The sequence below is a fragment of the Myotis davidii genome, unplaced genomic scaffold, assembly GCF_000327345.1.
Source record: "Myotis davidii unplaced genomic scaffold, ASM32734v1 scaffold88, whole genome shotgun sequence".
Taxonomy (NCBI): domain Eukaryota; kingdom Metazoa; phylum Chordata; class Mammalia; order Chiroptera; family Vespertilionidae; genus Myotis; species Myotis davidii.
In genome coordinates this window covers 3365991-3388759 of record NW_006300377.1, presented here as the reverse complement: position 1 = coordinate 3388759, position 22769 = coordinate 3365991, and the positions used below count along the sequence as shown (strand labels likewise).

General features: G+C 37.2%; 1 protein-coding gene across 6 annotated transcripts in view; it reads left to right on the top strand.

Moving 5' to 3' along the window:
* ZMYM4 (zinc finger, MYM-type 4) overlaps window positions 1-22769 on the top strand; it is a 118721-nt gene that overhangs the window by 28313 nt on the left and 67639 nt on the right. For 4 of the 6 annotated variants that reach the window (XR_001516145.1, XM_015572843.1, XM_015572844.1 and 1 more), the window contains exons 2-3: window positions 13371-13505; window positions 15336-15475. The exons of 1 other annotated variant lie outside the window; for it this stretch is intronic. The gene's annotated coding sequence lies outside the window, so the exon portion shown is untranslated. The remainder of the gene's footprint in view (window positions 1-13370; window positions 13506-15335; window positions 15476-22769) is intronic. One more of the 6 variants, XM_015572842.1, reaches the window with a different exon arrangement.

The window sequence follows — 22769 nt, the reverse complement described above, 5'->3', positions numbered from 1 at the left end:
GTTAGATAATTTTAGATCTCAAAGGGCCAGGCCATTCGTATGCAAGAGCCTCTTCGCACAGCTTGGGTGGAGCAGGGTCTCAGGGCATCAACAGGGTGGAGCAAATAGCTATGGCTGCTCCTCAGTCCTACCCTAAGAGGCCCTGAGTCTCAGTGTCCCGGTAATCGCTGCAAGCACCTCTGAGAAAAAGCCGCCCTCGAGTTCTGCCTGATGCTAGACAGTCCAGTTTCTCCCCGTATGAGTCTGGGTCCCCAGAGACTTGCCCGGAATTGGATTTCAGAGCAGTCGGGAGCTTGAGACTCCCTCCCGATTGAAAAAAACAACCGTGTCAGCCCTTTCCATGTACCGTGTCCTCAGTTGCCAGCCTTTTTTGAGTGTGCCATGTCCTCAGTTGCTAGCCCTTTCCGAGTGCACCGCGTCCTCAGTTGCTAGCCCTTTCCACGTGTGCCTCCTTACCTGTGCACTTTACTTCTGCACCTCCTTTGAGTCTCAGTGTGCCTTTCTCTTTCCTTCTAGTTGTAGAATTTCCACTCAGCCAGCCTTCCTGTTGTTCTGGATGATGTCTGTGTTGTCTTTTAGTTGTGTTTTTGAAGTGGCTGTGAGAGGCAGCAGTTTCCGGTGTTTACCTATGCCTTCATCTTGGTTTTTCCCCCAGTAGTCTACATAAAAGCCTAATATGCTAAGTGTCTCTCCCACCATCCAACCAGTCGCTATGACGTGCACTTACCACCAGGGGGCAGACACTTAATGCAGGAGCTCCTGTGACACACACAGAGAAAAGGCACTGCGGACTTGGTGCCCATGAAGCAACACTTGGCTTCCCCCAAGTGGGACACAGGCTCTGCTACCACTCCAGAGCAACCTCTCACCAAATCACAGCTGAAGCTGCCTAGATCCCGGAACAGTTGCTGTGAGCACCGAGTAATAATGTCATTTTGTAAGCCTGGCTTCCATTCCTTTGCGACGACTAGTATCCTTGCAGTTTCTTCACCCCAGGAACCCGACTTGCTTTATAGCCTGGTGCAAACATTTCACACTTTAACCAAATGTTTGTGAAGCATTTTCCCTTGCCTCACCTCATTTGATCCTCACAGAAGTCTGGTAGTAGGTAGATAGGAGACTCAGTAGAATCCTGGTTTCTTTTCCTTAGTCAGAAAACAGAGATTTTGAAAGCTTAGAAACTTGACTTAACTGAAAAGTAGGAAGAAATGGTGGACCTTGAAAATGATTTCCGGTTTTCTCACTCACAGAATATAGTCAAACACTGCTGCAGTTAAATATTTTATCCTTTGTTCTCCCTGCATGATCTACAATAATAATCTGCTTCATGTTGATATTTACTGCTGTGTTGCTGACAATTACCTGAAAGAGAAGAGAGAAGTGGGGGTGCGTCACTGGGCTGGAAAAAGTTTAGCTAAATCAGAAAGTAGGTTTAATTAAGGAAGTTTATTCTATACCTATAAAAGGCTACGTTGACATGCGCATGCACGATACATATAAAGCTTTCGCTGGCGCCAATCACATGCATGTGTTTCCATCTGTCATTGTCATTGTGAATTTGGTTGAGACTTCTATTATAGAGAAAGGGCAAATAGTGATATTAAAATATTTCTTCTAATTAATTCCCTTCCAGTGTTCACAAATTAGTGCACTGGGCCACTAGTTAAGAATAATACCATACCTATCATGTATTCATTGGCCAAGATCATCAGGACATGCAGCTTTAGATATTTGTTTTGTAGATCAAATTCAACCATTCTGAAACTTTCACCAAAATATAGTATCTGCTAATTGTTGGTACACATAAACTGATAGAGCTTAACACCATCAGTGAGGAATTTGGGAAATTTGGTTTAAACATGAAGAAGCTGCATTGACCTTCAAACATGTAGAGTTTTTAGTGAAAAGGACTTAAAAGAAAAAAGGCTTCAACATTTCATGCAAGTTAAAGAGAAAGTAGGGTTTTTCAACTTCTAGTTCAGTGGTTCGCAATCTTCCTAATGCCATGACCCTTTAATACAGTTCCTCATGTTGTGGTGACCCCCAATTTCATTGTTACAAATTGAACATAATTAAAGCATAGTGATTAATCACAAAAACAACACATAATTATATACGTGTTTTCCCATGGTCTTAGGCGACTCCTGTGAAAGGGTCGTTCGACCCCCCCAAAGGGGTCGCAACCCACAGGTTGTGAACCGCTGTATCTAGTTCATCATCTCTTAGGAGAATTTGTGGTGTGGATTTTATAAGATACATGGTGATACAGGAAATGACTGATACTGAGGATTACCTTAACTTACGTCCCCTTAACTCTTGCCAGGTAATGTGAACTTTGGAAGAAATTCAGATAGAATAGAGAAATTTTTAAAAAGTGCATTCAGATAGTTGCTTCTTTTTATCAAGGACATTTAAATTGTGGCTCTAAAAGAACTACCTGGTCATTCACTATGGTTAATTTCTTACTGTCATCGAACATAACAGATTTTACAACTTCAAGGGGAAAATAGTACCATTGCTGAGTTGTTGAAGTATAGTTATATAAATTCAAAAAAATTACTCATATTTTGATTACTTGTAATGTATAAGTTTATTTGTGGAAAATTTTGCATGCATTATGTTTTGTTTTTGTTAATCCTCATCAGAGGATATTTTTCCATTGATTTTAGATACAGTGGAAGGGAGGGAGGGAGAAAGGGGTGAGGGAAGAGAGAGGGAGAGGTTGAGAGACAGAGATAGAGACAGAGACAGCCAGACATACAGACATGAAGAGAGAGAGAGATACGGGTGTGAGAGAGACACATTGATTGGTTGCTGTGCGGAAGCCATGTGCCCCAACTGGGACCAGGCATCAAATCTGCAACCCAGGTACATGCCCTTCACCTGGAATTGAACTTGAGACCCCTTTGGTGTGTGAGCAGATACTCTATTTAGCAACACCAGCTAGGGCTGCATGTATTATCTTTTAAAATTCTAATAATAAATTATATTAACTAGTAGATTAGATTCAACTATATATAATAGAAACATGATATAAATAAATTTTTTATATGGAAGAATTCTAGATGATGAGGTAGCTCTGGTTTTCAGGAACACATGGGCCTCTGGTTTTCTGTGTCACAACCTTAGCATATGGCTTCCATCCCCTAGTGTTCTAAGGTGTTCCTGTATCTTCAGCCTGCTGTGAGGTAGGGAGGAGGGCAAAAAGGATCACTTCTCTACAGAATCAGCTTGTAAAAGAACTTTCCTAGAAATTCTACCTCTGTACTTCGGTTTACATCTTATTAGCTACCCTAACTTCAAAGATAACTGAGAATTGAAGTCCTTTAGCTGAGTCTGTTGTTGCCAGTAATAAAATCAAGGATATCTTAGTAAGGGAACAGGAGAGAATTGTTACTAGGTATGCAGTCTCTTCCATAACAACCCTCCAGACAAATACTACAGCTGTCTCTTTTATTAAGGGAGAAAGTAAGGCTTAGAGAGATTATTTAACTTTTAAGTGGTGCAATCAGGACTTTTACTTAAAAATATGTATATTTTATATTGATTTCAGAGAGGAAGGGAGAGGGAGAGAAACATTAGTGATGAGAGAGAATCTTTAATTGGCTGCCTCCTGCAAGCCCCTTACTGGGTATGGAGCTGCAACCCAGGCATGTGCCTTAACTGGTAATTGAACTGTGACCAGCTGGTTTTATAGGCCATTGCTCAGCCACTGAGCCTTACCGGCTGGGTAGCAGTCAGGATTTTTTCCTTTTCAAAAAAATATATTTTTATTGTTTTCAGAGAGGACAGGAGAGGGAGAGAGAGAGAGAAACATCAATGATGAGAGAGAATCATTGATCGCTTGCCTCCACAGTCAGGATTTTAACACATTGTATGTGGGAAATGTATTTATACTTTTTACGTTGACTGGTAGTAGAGCGTGGGACATGTATTAATACGTTTTTTATAGACTAGCGGTAGAATGCGGATAACGTATAAATACGTAAACTAAAATTATCGTAATTTTACTGAACGTTGCCATTTGTGCAAAAAATTAGCAAAAATTGCCGGCGCCACCTGTTAGCGCTCGATAAAAACTACCCGCAAACAATGTGTAATGTAGGTTTACCTAATTGCAAAGCTCCTCATTATTAATCTTTTGTTACTTCTTTTGTAACTGCCCCCCTAGTTCACTGGAATCACAAGTTTTTAAGAAGAATTATTTGCTAGAAATAAAGGAACAATTTGTAATGTTACTTAGAAATATATATATTTGTAAAATATGTTTTTTATTGTTGATAGTATTACAGATATCTCCCATTTCCCCACCTTACCTCCCTGCCCCCCAGCTCTTCACTACCCTATTGCCCATGTAGAAATATTTTAATGAGTGGTAACAATGACAAGTTTTTGTGGCTGCCTATGAAGTGTCAATGGCATTTTGTTTTAATTGTAATATATCAATGCAGCTCAATTTTGAAAACAACTTGAGCAGTTATTTTGTTTTTCACCCAGAACTACATATTTCTGTTTACATGGTATATTGGTGAGTATTATTTGGGGCCTTCCAACATTGTAAGGGAATATCTTTATGAAAATATTGAAACCAAAGCCTAACATTTTGTTTAGGTTGTAAACATGGGTACAAAATTGATATGACCTTATAGAATAACTAGAGTCCCGGTGCACAAAAATTTGTGCACTCGGGAGGGTCCCTCAGCCTGGCCTGTGCCCTCTCGCAGTCTGGGACCACTTGGAGAATGACCACCTGCTGGCTTAGGCCCGCTCCTCAGGGGATTGGGCCTAAGCTGGCAATCAGACATCCCTCTGGCAGCCTGGGAGCCCTTGGGGGATGTCCACTTGCCAGTGGGGAGCAGGCCTAGCTGCAGTTGGACATCCTTAACGCTGCTGAGGAGGCAGGAGAGGCTCCCACCACCACCTCTGTACTGGCAGCTGTCAGGCGGGCTTGTGGCTGAGTAGAGCTCCCACTGTGGGAACACACTGACCACCAGGGGGCAGCTTTTGCATTGAGCGTCTTCCCCCTGGTTGTCAGTGTGTGTCATAGTGACCAGTGATTCCCAGTCGCTCTGCTGTTAGGGTCAATTTGCATATTACCCTTTTATTATATAGGATAGAGGCCTGGTGCATGGGTGGAGGCTGGCTCGTTTGCCCTGAAGGGGGTCCCGGATCAGGGGGGGGGTACCCCTGGGGTGCCTGGCCAGCCTGGGTGAGGGGCTGATGGCTGTTTGTAGGCTGGCCAAGGCCCTCAGTGGGGACCCTCACCCCATGAGGCTGTGGCCATCCTAGGTGAGGGGTTAATGGCTGTTTGCAGGTTGGCCACAGCCCCTTCAGGGTAGGGGTCTCCTTTGGGGTGCCTGGCCAGCCTGGGTGAGGTTCTGATGACTGTTTGCAGGCCGGCCAAGCCCCCCAGCAGGGACCCTCACCCCATGAGGGTGTGGCCATCCTGGGTGAGGGGTTGATGGCTGTTTGCAGGCTGGCCACAGCCCTCAGCCACCCAAGCTCCAGTGGAGGCTGGCTGGAAGCAGGGATCTGTGATTTATTTAGCTTCTATAATTGAAACTTTGTTGCCTTTTGCGATGGCCACAGCCAGCCAGAGCAGGGGGGAAGCTTGCTCCAGCTCCGTGGCTGCCGGCTGCCATCTTGGTTGGGTTAATTTGCATATAGTTGCTATGATTGGCTGCTGGGCTTGGCTTGGGTATAGCGAAGTTATGGTCAATTAGCATCTTTGTCTTTTATTAGTGTAGATCCTCACCATTCCCAAGAAGTTTTTTGTTTACTAAAGATAGAATCTTTTTGAATTAAACAATTATATTATGTTTTGAATAAATAAAATGGACAAAACTAATTTTTGCTTTATCCCTATATTGTTTAAAGGTATTTAGTTTATGCAAACAATTTGCAGCTATATTTTAAGATTATTATCTTTAAAATTGAGTGGTTGCAGGGAAATTTTGTCACTGAAAGAAGATACAAGTTGTTGTATGTGTTAGTTTAGGTTGATCAGTAGTATAAGAGACTGATAAAGAATGAAAGTGCAGCCAAGCCGGCGTTGCTCAGTGGTTGAGCGTTGATCTGTGAACCAGGAGGTCACGGTTTGATTTCTGGTCAGGGCACAGTCCTGCGTTGTCCCCCTATTGGGGATGTGCCTGCAACCAAGCTGACGTTCTATCTCAGCCGAGGGCAAACTATGGCCCGCGGGCTGTATCCGGCCAGTTTGAAATGAATAAAACTATTGAAAAAAAAGACCGTACTCTTTTATGTAATGATGTTTTTTACTTTGAATTTATATTAGTTCACACAAACACTCCATCCATGCTATTGTTCCGGCCCTCTGGTCCAGTTTAAGAACCCATTGTGGCCCTCGAGTCAAAAAGTTTTCCCACCTCTGTAACCACTGAGCCAAACCAGCCAGGGCAATAAAAATATATTTTTTAATAAAGAAAGAAAATAGATTGCAAATATTTGGATATAAGGTGATTCCACATATAGAGTGCTCACCCATTTTCCAATGGAAAGATCTAAAAGCTAAAATTGTTGCCTTCTAGAATACATGTTCTCTTAGGTTTTGGGATAAAGACAGATTTCTACTGATCATTTGTTAATTTAATTATATACATAGTTAAACCTAATTATGTGAAGTCATATTAACTTAGGAAATATTGCTTTTTTCCCAACTATTTTATGAAAAAATTTTAAGCACCTAAGAGCATATTTTAGAAATTTGATCTTGTCATCACTATTGTCACTTTTTAAATCAGTTAACATAGTTTTCTAGAGCCTACTGTCTGAATTGTTTAAGATGGAACATAGTTTAAATTTGCATTATAATTACTGGTATGTTCTGTTTAACTAGTAACCACCTGAAACCTAGTGGTGTAAAACAACAATAAATTTTGTTTGTTAATCCTTAATTGAGGATTTTTTTCCCATTACTTTTTAGAGAGTGAAAGGGAGGGTGGGAGGGAGGGAGAGAGAAAGAAAGAGAAAGAAACAGAAACATTGATGTGCCAAAACCAGTTTGGCTCAGTGGATAGAGCGTCGGCCTGCGGACTGAAGGGTCCCAGGTTTGATTCCGGTCAGGGGCATGTACCTGGGTTGCGGGCACATCCCCGGTAGTGGGTGTGCAGGAGGTGGCTGATCGATGTTTCTAACTCTCTATCTCTCTCCCTTCCTCTCTGTAAAAAATCAATAAAATATATTTAAAAAGAAACATTGATTTGTTGCCTCCTACATTCACCCTGACTAGGGCTTGGGATCAAACCTGCAACTCAGGTACATGTCTTGACCAGGAATCAAACCCAGGACCCTTCGATGTGTGGGTTGACTCTCTAATCGGTGATCAACACTGGCCAGGGCACAACAACCATTTTACTATGCTCTTGCATTCTGTGACTCATATATTTACAAAGGGCATGTTGGAGATGCCTTGTTTTTGCCTCACAGTGTCTTGGGTCTTTCCAGAAAAGATTTGAAAGTTCAATGACTTGGTGTTGGAATAATCTGGAAGTTCATTCACCCATGTCTAGCCTGGTTTAGGAGACAAAGTCTTCCTATTGCCTTCCCTTCCTCATAGCTTAGTGAACTCAGAGTAGCCAGACCTTTTTTTTTTTTATATTGGCTCAGGACTCCAAAAGCAAAAGAGTAATTTGGTGAATAAGGTAGAAGCTCCATCTTTTCTGATCTAGCTAGCTTTCTAAGCTACACAGCATCACTTCCACCACATTCTTCTTGCTACAAACAAGTCCCAAGTCTGCCTAGTTTCAGGAGAAGATATAGACCTCACTTCATTATAGAAGGATCAAGGTGACATTGTAGAAAAACATGTAGATGAGAGATAGTGGTGCAGCCATATTTGGAAAATGCAATCAGCTATGACAGCATAAATCCTTTCATAGGATATTTTATTCTAAACCAGAAGATGGTTTAAAAGAAAATGTATTTGTATCTTCCCTAAACACAGCTGCATGAATCTGACATGTATGATTTTTTTAAAGAGTAACTTTTAAACTTTTCTTGTGGCTTAGTCTCTCCTTCCCATATCATTGTCTCTATCCCCCCTCAAAACCCTTGTCAACAGCTTTGTAGTTAGCCTTCCATGTTTTTCTCTAATGCTCATAAAATCATTATATACATAAGGATTTTGAGGGTCTTTATTTTATATTTGTTTAACAAATGGGATTATATACATAAATTTCTCTGCCTCTCTTCTGTCATTTAAGAGTTCGTGATACCCCTCTACCTCAGCAAGGACAGCTCAACTCTTATAGTATATCATGATTGAGTGAGATATATAGTAAGTCACTTTTGCCTTATTTTTAGGCATCCATGTTGTTTTAGTTTTTTTTTTTTGCCATGATAAACAATGATGCATTAAAATTTTTTATTCTATGTCTTTATATATTAGTGGTTTTATATCTGTGGATAGATTTTAAAAAGTGGAAATTGTGGAGTAAAGGGTATGTATAATTTTAATGTGTTGCTAGCCTGCTTTTCAAAACATCTTTAATGCTTCCCATTCCCACCAGAAATGCATAAGGACAATATACTTAGTGTATATTATAGCTCTATATGTTTGGCAATCTGATGGGTCTTAAATATCAGTGTTAACTTTAGTTTGGATTTTGTTAAATTCCTATTGAATTTGAACTTGAAGAGCTTCTTAAAATGTATTTGTTTTTATTTTTTAAAAAATAGAATATATTGGGGTGACACTACTTAACAAAATGATACAGGTTTCAGGTGCACAATTCTATAAAACATCATCTGTACACTGTATTGTATTTTCACCACCTCAAGTCAAGTGTTTATCCATCACCACTTATCTCCCCTATACCCTTACCCGTCTCACCCCAAGTCCCCTCCCCGAGGCAATCACCACACTATTGTCTTTTATCTATGAGTTCTTTCCCCACTCCCCTACCCCTTTTGCTCTAAATTTAAGCAACTTTTAATAAGTTTAACATTTGTACTGGCTTCTGTATTGTGTAGTCATAAATATTTGTTAAATAAATATCGGCCTGGCTGGTGTTGCTTAGTGGTTGAGCATCGACCCATGCACCAAGAGGTCACTGGTTGGATTCCCAGTCAGGGCACATGTCTGGGTGTGGACTCTCCTCAGTAGAGGCTCTGCAGGGGGCAGCCAGGTGATGATTCTCTCTTATCATTGATGTTTCTATCTCTCGCTCCCTCTCTCTACTTCTCTCTGAAATCAATAAAAACACATAAAAATACTTTAAAAAATATCCTTTTCCCAATTATTAAAGTGTTTTTTAATGCCAAGTTGTATCCTTCTTTTATATTGTAATAGGAGTTATTTAAGGTGAGTCATAGTAAGCATGATAAAGGATAATTGTGAAACGAGATTCAGGTATACATTTGAAAAGATAGACAATCACTTGATCATTCAGAAAATTTAACTTTTAAAATGCATCATCTAAAGTTCTTTTGATAATATAGTGTAGGGGGGTTTGATTTCTCATGCTTTATTTTTTTTTCTTTGTGTCAACTTTTCTGAAAGAAATGTTTTTAACATAAATGTGACATTTTAACATCAGGGTTTTCATTCTTCGTTAAAAAAGTTTTCCTTATACCTTGATTATATGCTATTCTGGAGTTTCTTGGAATATTAGAAAGCTGTTTTCATAAAGTGGTAAATAAACACAAAATATTAAAATGTGAGATATTTAAAAAATGGCAACAAAAAAACCTTGGATTGACCACCCAGCTTTAAAAAAATGTACATTATTGTCATGCCTTTGATGGCAGTTCCTCAGTCCAATTTTGTTTTCCCCTCGAAATAGCCATTTTCTGAACTTGGCTTATGTTTTGCTTTCCTTTATAGTTTTTACCACATTAACATTATTAATCAATATATAGTTTAGTTTTGGTTGTTTATGAACTTTATATATTTCTTTATTTTTAAATATATTTTTATTTCAGAAAGGAAGGGAGAGGGAGAGAGAGATAGAAACATCAGTGATGAGAGAGGACCATTGATCAGCTGCTTCTTGCACGCTCCACACTGGGGATTGAGCTCGCAGCCCAGGTGTGTACCCTGGCCGGGAATCCATCCATGACCTCCTGGTTCATAGGTCAATGCTCAACCACTGAGCCACGTTGTCTGGGCTTCATATAATAATTCTATTTTAACTATTTTGAGGAATGTGAGGAACTGCCATAATGTTTCAGTAGTGGTTGCATCATTTTACATCATACCAGCAGTGCACAAGGATTCCAATTTCTCCACATCCTTGCCAGCTCGTTACTTTGTGTTTTTGATAATAGTCATTTTAATGGGTGTGAGGTGATATTTCATTGTAGTTTTGATTTCATTTTTTCTAATGATTACTGATGTTGAGCATCTTTTCACATTTGTATATCTTCTTTAGAGAAATGTATATTCAAATCCTTTGTCCACTTTTGAATTGTGTTATTTGTTTTTTTTGTTGTTGATTTGTAGGAGTTCTTTATTTATTCTGGATAGTAACCCCTATGTGACAATGTGATTTGCAAATAATTTCTCCATTTTTGTACGTTGCCTTTTCATTATGTGGATGATTTCTTTTGATGTACAGAAGTTTAAAAACTGTGATGTAGTCCCATTTGTTTATTTTTGCTTTTGTTGTCTGTGTGTATTATTTTAATCCTCATCCAAGGATATGTTTATTGATTTTAGAGACAAAGGAAGGGAGGGAGAGGGAGAGAGAGAAATAAACATCGATTGGTTGCTTCCCATATGCCGCCCTGACTGAGTTTTGAATCTGCAACCTTTTGGTGTACGGGACAACTCTTTAACCAACTGAGCCACCAGGCCAGGGCTTGTTGCATTTTGGTGCTTATTGTACTTTTGATGTCATATCCAAGAAATCATTGCCAAATCCAGTGTCATGAAACCTTTCCACTATGTTTTCTTCTATGAGTTTTGTAGTTTAGGTCTTATTTAAAAAATATATCACAACTTAACATATTATTTTACTGTTTATATACTTTCTGATTACAAATCTTTCCTCTATGAACATTCTTGATTATGTTTTTGATACATACAAGAAACTATCATGTGTGTAATTCCATGTAAAATCTATTTCTTATGGTGGGTCTCTGTCAAAAACAAGTTTAACGTGTGTTGCTTTAGGACAGTGATCGACAACCTTTTTCTGGCCAGATAGTAATATTATTTTAGGCTTTAGAGACCATACTGTCTCTGTTGCAATAACTTGACTCTGCTTTTGTAGTGTGAAAGCAGCCATAGACAATATAAAAAGGAGGCTAAATTTTGAATTTAACAATTTTCATGAGTCAGAAACATTTTCCTTTGATTTTGAAAATCTCTTAACTGAAAATTATTTGTTGCTTTAGGGTTATAAGAAAAAACAACAGGTGGCTTCTAGATTTGGCATGCAGGGATAGTTTATCTCTTCTTTCTGTAGGGTATACCAGGTGTACCGGTTAATAATGCGGATTTTGTAATAAAAAACACAATAATTTTAAGAGAAACATCAAAAGTGCTTTATTCAAAGTAATGTCCATCGCTAGCTACACATTTCCCCCATCTTTCGGGTAATTTGTGGATACCGTCCCAATAGAACTTTTCTTGTTTTGAGGCAAACCATTCAGAGACCCAATTTTCCACTTCTTCGTACATTTTGAAGTGCTGCTCAGAAAGTGAATGTGCCATTGATTGGAACAAGTGGTAATCTGAAGGAGCAAGGTCTGGTGAATACGGTGGGTGGGTTAATACTTCCCAGGCAAGATCTTTTAACGTGTCTTTAACTGGTTGTGGAGTGTGGGATAGTGCGGCACTTTTCATCGCCAGTCACAATTCAATGCAAAAAAGACTTTCTTTCATGCCATTGAAGCAACATTTTACTGATGACGTTTTGATTTCCTATTTGTCTTCCGTTCAGTTGATGAGGGACCCATTTTCCTTCCTTTAAATCGTTCCCATTGCTTGTAAACAATCAGGAATTGTTTGCTGAGCAACGTTTAATCTTCCTGGAAGTTGTTTTTGAGTTTGACACGCATCTTCATCCAATAATGCTTGTAACTGTTGGCCTTCAAACTTTTTTGGTTGACCTGGACATTGTCTATCACATTGAAATCATCACTTTTAAAGCGTTTAAACCAGCATTCACAAGTATGTTGAAATGGAGCATGTTCATCATAAGCTTCCCGAAGTTACGATAACTTTCAGCAGCACTTTTCTTCAAAATAAAGTAATGAATTAAAACTTCCTGCAAATGCTTTTTTTTTTGGCTCGGAATTCGACATTTAAGTGTAAAAATATCTATGATGTTAACACATTCAGAAAATTTGATATACGAAGTTTTGAAGCTTGTGGTCAATACAACAAAATAGCATACATATCAAATCGCATATATCTCAACATATGTGTAACTCCATCTATTGAAAAAAATCTGCTTTATTAACTGGTTCACCTGGTATATGGGGAGATGATTGCTCAGGCCTTGGCTGTGTTCACTCTCAACTTAATAGAAATATAAAACTTCTTTCCTACATAGTTTTTTACATTTATACTTGTGCTATTGTTAGAGTTTTGGTTATTGTGCATCTGTCCAACAATTGATCTATCAGACTTTTAAACCTTGTGAATGTGGTAGGTATAACATGAAATTCTTATTTTTATAAAATTGGATTTCCCTGATTAATAATTTAGTTGAATACATTTTCATATTTGCTGGTCATTTCAGATTACTCTTTTGTAAGATGACTGTTCAGTTAAATCTATTGTCTATTTACTATTGGGTTCTTGGTGTTTTCTTAAATTGTAGTTCTCTAAATATTATGAAGAATAAACTTGTCAGTTGTAGATGGTACAGATAACTTTTCTTAATTCATGACTGGTTTTTAGAAATTCTTTGCATAAGCAGATATTAATTTTAACGTAATTGAATGGTAACAATTGTATCAGTCTCTTTCTTTGTGGATTGCTTTTTCCCTCCATTATATTTAGGAACATTTTTCATAGGCCAAGGCCTATTAGAAAGATCTCTGATATTAAATCCTAACATGTTCATTAGTTGTATCTTTTATCTATAGCTCTTGAATTATCCTAGATTTAATTTATTTTATGGCTTGGGTTAGGGAACTAATATTATTTCTTTTCACCACCATTTATCAAAAACTACTTCCTTTTCCTAGTGATCTACAAAGTTATTCTATAATGTATATCTGTGGGCTTTTTTCCCTATGCCCTCAGTTAATGTTCCAGTGGAGTATTTCTTTATTACTGTGCCAGTACCATGTTGTCTTAGTTAATTCAGTTATATAACAAATCTTGATAATCTTATGGTTCAGAACCATGACAACATTCAGGAATGTTTTGCCTATTCTTGCATTGTTCATTTTAGAAATACCTCACCAAGTTCCTGACAAAACAAAATTAAACAACAATTTTGGAATTTGATTGGAATTGTCTTGAATCTATAAATCAAGAGAGAGAACTGGCATGTTTATGATACTGAGTCTTCCTATCTATGAACTTGGTATGTCTTCATATTCATTAAAATCTTTAATGCCTTTCAATAAAATTTTATAATCTATAAAGCTTTTTATTTTAGATTTTAACATTTAAGTGTTATTTAATTTGAAATCTATTTTTAGAGTTCGGATCAGACTGGGTTCTACATTATTTTTAGATGAGTAGCTGTTTGTGCTACCATATGTTAAATAATTTATCTTTTCACCTAAATAATGTTTTCATCACTGAATTGGCACTGCTGAAATATGTTTAAGTTCTGTAGATGTAGAAATCTCCTTTTGGAATTTCTGTTACATTCTATTTATATGTATGTATATTATAAATAGTACTGAATATTAATATTTACTTCTATACCAGTATCACTTATTTTACTTGTATATATTATGATTAGAAATGTCTTTCAATTTATTTAGGTCTTCTTTTATTTCTCAGCACTATTTTGTAGTTTTCAAAACATTGGTCTTGTACATATTTTGTTATTTCAATATGTTTAAATTTTTATGCTTTTAAAAATTAAATTTGTGAGGTATAATGGATAGATAAGACTTACCATATTTAAAAATCACTTTTATTTTCACTTTTATTTGCTGTTGCAGCTAGATATCCAAAAATTTTTTATTTTAACTCTTACATTACACTACATTCACAAGTTAACTTGAGATGGATGATAAACCTAATCATAAAGCTAAGGCTAAAACTATAAAGTTTTTACGAAAAAAACAAGTGAAAATACTCATGATTTTGGGATAAGTTTCTTAGAACTTTAAGAATGTAGACCAAAAGATATAATAATAATAAAATGTGATTTTATCAAAATTAAAAACTTAGCCTTTCAAACGACATCATGAAGTAATGAAAAGGCAACCTATAGAATAGATAAATGGATGGGTATATATTAAAGGATGGATGGGTGGATATGTAGAGAGAGATATAGATAGTGAAAATATAGACTCCCATCTATTTCTATCTGTTGATCTAAACAATAGAAGATTTGTATCCAGAATATATAAAGAATCCTTACAACTTAATAATGAAAAGACAAACAATGAAATTTTTTCAATCGTCCAATATTTGAAGACAGTTCATAAAAGAAAAGGAATGACCAATACACACATTTGTTTGACATCATTAGTCAGTATAAAAATACAGGTTAAAACCACAACAAGATGCCATTATCCTTCCTAATAAAATAACTAATTCAAAAGACCACTTTAGTAAAATGGGAAATTCCTCGAAAAACAGACTTGTAAAATGAATTTAGTGTAAGTCACCCAACTCTGTTATTCTTGAAAGTTGTTTTGTCTATTCAAGTCTTTTGCATTCACATATACAACTTAGAATCAACATGTAAATTATACAATCAAGCCACTGGGACTTTGATTGGAATTGATTAAATCTATATATCAAGTTTTTGGGGAGAATTAGCATCTTAAATGTATTGAGTCTTCATAACCACGAAAATGGTATTCTTTTTATTTTGGTCTTCTTTAAATCTCCAAATAATTTCTAAATTATTGTTAAATGATTCTCAAGCATTATTGGACATAATGCACAAAATTGTCTAGGGGCACTTGTTTTTATTTTGTTTAAATTTGTTTTAATTGAGATAAAATTGACATAAAGCATTGAATTTGTTTTAGACATACAACATAATGTTTTTCTATTATGTTTACTGTGAAATGATTACAGTAAGTTTAGTTAACATCCATTGGTAGTTTTTTAAACTTTGAAACACTATTAGAAATATATTTTATGCTGAGACTTATGTGTATACACAAAATTTTTTTGTAGTATTATTATCACTCTGAATGATGTGCTTTGTTTTCTGTTCTAGCCTATTTAAACAAATCCTGGCCCTGGCTCACTAATGGGTTGGTACCTGAAGTTTGAAAGAAGAGTGAATTGTTGTATTCTAGTTATTATCCCATTTCCATGAAAAGTTTCCTGCTGGTCACTGGCCTATTAATAGCTAAGGTACTCTTTCAGTTTAGGATCATAAGTAAGAATTAAAATTCTTCCTATTACTGTAAGTGTGCCCTGATAAGAATCAGGGTCTGCATTAAGGAAGGAAGCTAGAGTGGCTGTTGAGGAACATCTAGTCATTTAAGACAAAGCCACATGATTCAGCGTTGATGAATTGCAAGCTTATCAAGAGCCAGTTATTTCCAAACCTCTTTATTCTAGTTGTCATTGTAATTATTTTAATTGTACCATTTTTACACTAGTGAAATTTACTTGTTTCTGTGAATAATTTAAATGCTTTCGAAAGACCTACTAAGTATGTCGGTAAAAATATGGAAGTACAAGTGTCTTCATTTTCTCATTTCACTCTAAAGAAACCAAAATTGAATTAATGAATACTGTATTATGGTTGTGATTTGTTCAAGAAAGAAGTCAATAGGATACGTACACTTAAAGTCTTGCCCGATTATCACATGATTGCGTAATGTGCTTTTATATATTCCAAGTAAAAATAAATGTTTAAGGCATGTACATTTTGTTTTTTTAATGACTCTTGGCTTTATGGGACTCTTAACAGTTGAACTACATTTCTGATTTTATAGTTTAAAACGGCTTTATTATTTAGGAAATTATATTTTCTTGAATAACAATAAACCATCTCCTAGAAATATTTAAGTGACAAACTGCTAAGTTTTTATTAAAATGGAACCAAGATTATCTCATTTTTATGTTTTTTGTTTGGTTTTGCATTTTTTGGAGTTTGTGCTTTCTTTTCTTTTGATTTTTGTTCCTTTATATAAGAGAAAAGCAACTGCAGAGAATTGTTAGAGAAATAATGACTTCTAAAGTTATAACTGATATTACCTTATTTCTGAAAATTATGTTTTGATGAAAAACTAAAATATATGAAAGGAATTAAATGCTGTATTAGCAGTGAAAGTAACTGACAGCCCTTTGACAATGTTCATTTATGCAGTAATTGGGTTCCATAGTTGGTTGTACTTTAAAATGAAATGACTCTTAGGTACCATATAGAAATATCAATATTCCATTCAAGCAAGGACTAAGCAGAAGAAGGACACAAAGTACAAATTAATTTGACATCATGAAATTTACTTTCATTAGCAAACACAAATTGCTTACAATAACTTTCATTTTCCTTTCACAAAATCTAACAACCTACTTGCTTTTAATTCGTATACTCTTCATTCTTTATATACTGACTAGAGGACTGGTGCACTGGGGGATGTGGGGGTACCTCAGCCAGACCTGCGCCCTCTCCAATCTGGGAGCCCTCAGGGCAGCCCTCTCCAATCTGGACGTTTCTGTCTGTCTTTGCAATCATATGAGTGAATTGTTTGAGACCTCAACTCAGTTTTGTTTGTTGCTTACAGAATAATAGAGACATTTTTTTTTTTTTTGCTTTATTGGTGGAGATTTAGGAAGTTTTAGGATATCTTCCCTTTAATTTTTCGTAGACACTCTGATTTTACTTATGTCTCTCACCTTTGCTTTCCCTCCATCCCCCACCGCAACAGTAACTTGCTTCAGGCTTACTTTGCTCTAGTGCAGTGCAATATATGCGATTTGATATATTGATAAAGTTGAGGTATATGCGATTTGATATATTGATAAAATTAAAAACAACCTTCCTAATGCCGCGACCCTTTAATTACAGTTCCTCATGTTGTAGTGACCCCCAATTTCATTGTTAAAAATTGAACATAAAGTATAGTGATTAATCACAAAAACAATATGTAATTATATATGTGTTTTCTGATGATCTTAGGCGACCCCTGTGAAAGGATTGTTCAACACCCAAAGGGGTCACGAAACACAGGTTGAGAACCATTGGTCTAGGACAGTGATGGCGACTTTTGAGCTTAGTATGTCAGCATTTTGAAAAACCCTAACTTAACCCTGGTATCATGTCACATATAGAAATTTTTTGATACTTGCAACCATAGTAAAACATTTATATTTTTGATATTTATTTTATATATTTAAATGCCACTTAACAAAGAAAAATCAACCAAAAAAATGAGTTTGGGTGTCACCTCTGACACGCATGTCATAGGTTCGCCATCACTGGTCTAGGAGATCTGTCTGCCACCAGAACTATGATTCCCAGCATTCCTGGTGCTCCCCATGCTCTGGGCTTCCGCCTCTAGTTCTGGGGCTGCCACCAAAACTACTATTCCCAGAGTTCCTGGTGCTCCCCTTGATCTTGGTTTTCCCTTTCTGCTCTGTCTCTGTCCCGTGGTCTCCCACTCTCCAAATTGCCAGCTTTCCCTCTCTTCTCTCCGTCTGGCCGCTTGGGGAGACAATTTCCCCAAGCCTCTCCACTCTCTGCCGGCTCTCCTGCTCTGCTCTCTGTCTGGTGCCTGTGTATACATCTTTGTCAGGTTAATTTGCATACTCACTCCTGATTGGCTGGGGACTGTAGTGGAGGGATGGTCAATTTACATGTTTCTCTTTTATTATATAGGATCATATCCCCTGTTATACATAGATTCTCCTTCTGAACTCCTTATTAGTGTTCCCTCTTTATTAGATCATTTCTATGAGCATACTACAAGTCATATTCATCTTTTTTAAATAAAGTTTTTATTGTCTTTTTAGAGAGAGAGAGAGAGAAGCGGAGTGTGAGAGAGAAACATCGATTGGACTGCCTCCTTCTCTCCCCCTACTGGGGATTGTGTTCAAAACCCGAGCTTGTGCTTTGACTGGGAATCGAATCAGCAATCTTTCGGTGCATAGGAAGATGCCCACCAACTGAGCCATGCCAACCAGGGCTATTGTTCATCTTTTTTAAAAAAGCACCACCTGGCTGACTTGGCTCAGTGGTTGAGTGTTGACCTGTGAACCAGGAGGTCACAGTTTAATTCCTGGTCAGGGCACATGCCTGTGTTGTGGGCGATCCCCAGTAGGGGGTGTGTAGAAGGCAGTTGATCAATGATTCTCTCTCATCATTGATATTTCTCTCTCTTCCTTTCTCTCTGATATCAAAAATATATTGATAAAATTAAAAACAAACCCCCTCCCCCCCACCAACTCACCAAATCAAACAATCAAAGAAAACAGTAAAAATACCAAGAAAAATTCTTGACTCCAGATTTTAGTCTGGTATGTGCTCATTTTCTTTAGAGCAAAATTTCTCTAAAGAGTTGTCTGTACTTAACGTTCCCAAGTTCTCTCCTCTCAGTCTCTATTGGGATCACCTCACTCCAGTTTGTGCCCACAATTTTCCACTGATACAGCTCTTGTCGAGTTAGAAGTTCATTTTAGCTTTGCCAATATTAATAATCAAATCTCAATCTTCATTTTAATGTTATCTCAGTAGCATTCATGATGGTTGGTCACTTCTTTATGGAAGTATTTCTTTCACTTAGCTTCTATGACATTCATCACCTTGTTTTTCTTCTACCTCTTCGGCTTTTCTATCTTAGTCTCTTTTTCTGAGTCCTCCCTTTCTACCAGATTTCTAAATGTTGAGGTATTTCAGCACTTTAAGTTCTCTTCCATCTATGGTAAATAAACTCACTGGGTGATCTTACTATTCCCATTAATTTTAAGTACCATATATGAGTCACACATTAATATGCCATTTCTTGGCAAGAGTCTCCTCTTTAACTCCTTTTTAATAAATCTAATTGCCTTGTTGATATCTCCATTTGAAGATTTAATAAGATTCTCAAAATGAACAGGTCCAAACCAAATCATTCATTCTACTCCTTTCAGTCTGTTTCTCCTTTAGTGTTCCCATCTCAAGAAATCGCACCCTGTTGTATTATTCTTGACTTCTTTCATATCCAGCTTCTCATATATGAGGATCAGGAAGTGTCTCTACCTTTGAAATATACCCAAATTTGACTACTACTTCTCATATCTACCATTATCCTCCTGGTCTTAGCCACTAGTTTTTTTCCTTGGATTATTATAGTAGCTTCTTAACTGGTCTTCCTGCTTCTGTTCTTTATTACCTGTAACATTTAACAGTTTTAAGTAGTCCTGCAGAAGCTAGGACAATCCTTGTAAAATAAATCATGTTAATGCCTTTTCAGAATCTTTTAATGACTTTTTTTCACACTTAAAAATATATTGCCTGCCGAAACCGGTTTGGCTCAGTGGATAGAGCGTCGGCCTGCGGACTGAGGGGTCCCAGGTTCGATTCCGGTCAAGGGCGTGTACCTGTGTTGCGGGCACATCCCCAGTGGGAGATGTGCGGGAGGCAGCTGATCGATGTCTCTCTCTCATCGATGTTTCTAGCTCTCTATCTCTGTCCCTTCCTCTCTGTAAAAAATCAATAAAATATATTTAAAAAAGTATATATTGCATTTTTTTCCTATGGTTCATCAAATTCTTAATAGAGCTATCCTTTGGCTTTTCTCTCTTTCTCTTTACCAGGTGTACTGGTAAATAATGCGGATTTTTTTCTATAGATGGAGTTACACATATGTTGAGATATATGCGATTTGATATATATGCTGTTTCGTTGTATTGACCACAAGCTTCAAAACTTCGTATGTCAAATTTTCTGAAGGTGTTAACATCATAGATATTTTTACACTTAAAAATGTCGAATTTTGTGCCCCCAAAAAAGCATTTGTGGGAAGTTTTAATTCATTATTTTGAAGAAAAGTGCTGCTGAAAGTTATTGTATACGCAATGGGAAAGATTTGAAGCAAGGAAAATGGGTGTCACATCAATTGCACGAAAGACAAATGGAAAACTGAAAAGTTGTCAGTAAAATGTTGCTTCAACGGCATGAAAGGAAGTCTTTTTTGCATTGAATTGTGACTGGTGATGAAAAGTGGACTCATTTTGAGAATCCCAAATGCACAAAATCATGGGTTGATCTAGGTTAACCATCAACATCAACTGTAAAGCCAAATCGCTTTGGAAAAAAGACAAAACTCTGCATTTGGTGGGATCAGGAAGGTGTGATGAACTAGTACATACTAATACTCATAAGATTTTATGCAATCTACATACTTACTTGGTGGTAAACTATCAAAATTAACAAATTTAAATTAGATGCTTTGTTAGAAATTGCCATCTCTGAAAAGCTTTAAATCTCAAGTACATTCTCAAATTAGTATAAAAAACTTTATAATAGATGTTAGATACATATGTTTCAAAACTCAGGTACAAAAAGGTATGCTTTGAAAAGATAGTATTTTCTGTCTTCCAGTCACCCAATTCTTTTTCTCATAGAAAATCAGCTGAAACCGGTTTGGCTCAGTGGATAGAGCGTTGGCCTGTGGACTGAAAGGTTCCAGGTTCGATTCCGGTCAAGGGCATGTACCTGGGTTGCGGGCACATCCCCTGTAGGAGATGTGCAGGAGGCAGCTGATAGATGTTTCTCTATCATCGATGTTTCTAACTCTCTATCTCTCTCCCTTCCTCTCTGTAAAAAATCAATAAAATATATTTTTTAAAAAATTAAAAAAAAAAGAAAATCAGTAGAATATATTTTTAATGCATAATTACACATACACATAGATTTTTAAAAAATATAGTAGTGATACCATATTACAGAGTGGGTAAAGTCTGGTTTACAACATGAGTACATGAAACACAGAGAGTTTCTTGTATTATTATTTATCAATTATTGTATTTTCTATATGAACAACTATGAAAATCTACTTGTGCTCTAACTCTATATATGTATATTCTTACTCACTTTAAAATTTTTACTTAACCTTGGGAACTCATATAAAGCTGTGTGCCGTGCCAGCACAGCCAAAGATTTGGTGAGCCTGAAGGGGGTGTGGTGAAGGATGTAGAAAAGATAGAGAGAATAAGCTGGGTCTAGGTGCATCTTCCTGTGCCTGGCTGAGGCCCCAGAGAGAGATCCAGACAGCAAGCTGAGCCTTTATTGTATAGCCAGAGGTAAACAAGGTAGTGGTCACCACAGTTACAATGTTCTTGTGAGTTTCACTTGTTTCGGCAGCACTTGCTGCACCTCCCACAGCCCATTAGCTACCCAGATAAGATCTAGGGAGTGTCATAAGGTCAAGCCTAATTATGCTAAGAGGGCTGTGCCCTCTAAACTGGGACTTGTTTGTGGCTTTGCCAACAGGTCAGTCTGAGGCTTAACCCTATAGCCGCTTTCTAGAAAGCTGCCTCATTCATTTTCTTTTTAATTATTTTTGCCTCATTATTTTTTTAACAACTATATAATATTAAAAGCCCATTACACGAAGATTCACGTAACAGGCCTTCCTTCCCCTGGCTGCTGACACTGGTTTTCCTCTGGCACCTGGGACCCAGGCCTTTGGTCCAGCCACAGCGAGGCTTGGCTTCTCCCCTCTGGCTGCAAAGAGGCTTGGTTTCTCCGCTGCAGCCTCAGGGGAGAAGCCAAGCCTCTTCAGTCTTTAGTCTTCACTCTGGCTAGAGCCTTCAGTCTTTGCAGTGTGCCTACATATGTAAATTAACCACCATCTTTTTTGGGTTAATTTGCATAGTCGCCCTGATTGTCTAGTGGGCGTAGCAGAGTGACATCAATTTGCATGTTTCTCTTTTATTAGTGTAGATTCCATTGTAGGTATGTCATAGGATTAATTTAGCCTCATTGATAAACAGATTGTTTTCAGTCTGTTTCTGCCAAAAATGTATTTCATAGGTCTCTTATGAGAGTATATATGTAGGGATATATTTTTAGAAGTAGAATTACTGGCTCAAGTGGTATGTGTATTTAAAGTATTATAAATATTGCTAGCTGCTCTTTATTTGGATTGTACCAGTTTATACATTCTTTCTGTTAAGGGCCAGATTATAAATATTTTAGGCTTTGCAGTTCACATATGATCTTGTCACAAACTTTGGCCTGTAACATAGCTGCCAGGTTGTTATCAAAAACTTTGTCATTACCAACCTCATGGTATATCTCATTGCATTATTTTTTTTTTAAATCTTTATTGTTCAGATGTTCAGATTATTACAGTTGTTCCTCTTTTTCCCCCCATTGCTTCCCTCCACCCAGTTCCCACCCCACCCTTTGCCCTTAACCGCCCCTCCCCAATGTCCTCATCCATAGGTGTACGATTTTTGTCCAGTCTCTTACCACACCCCCCACACATTGCCGCCCAAGAATTGTCAGTCCACTCCATTTCCATGCCCCTGATTCTGTTATATTCACCAGCTTTCTCTGTTCATCAGATTATTTATTCACTTGATTTTTAGATTCACTTATTGATAGCTATGTATTTGTTGTTCATAATTTGTATCTTTACCTTTTTCTTCTTCTTCCTCTTCTTAAAGGATGCCTTTCAGCATTTCTTAATACTGGTTTGGTGGTGAT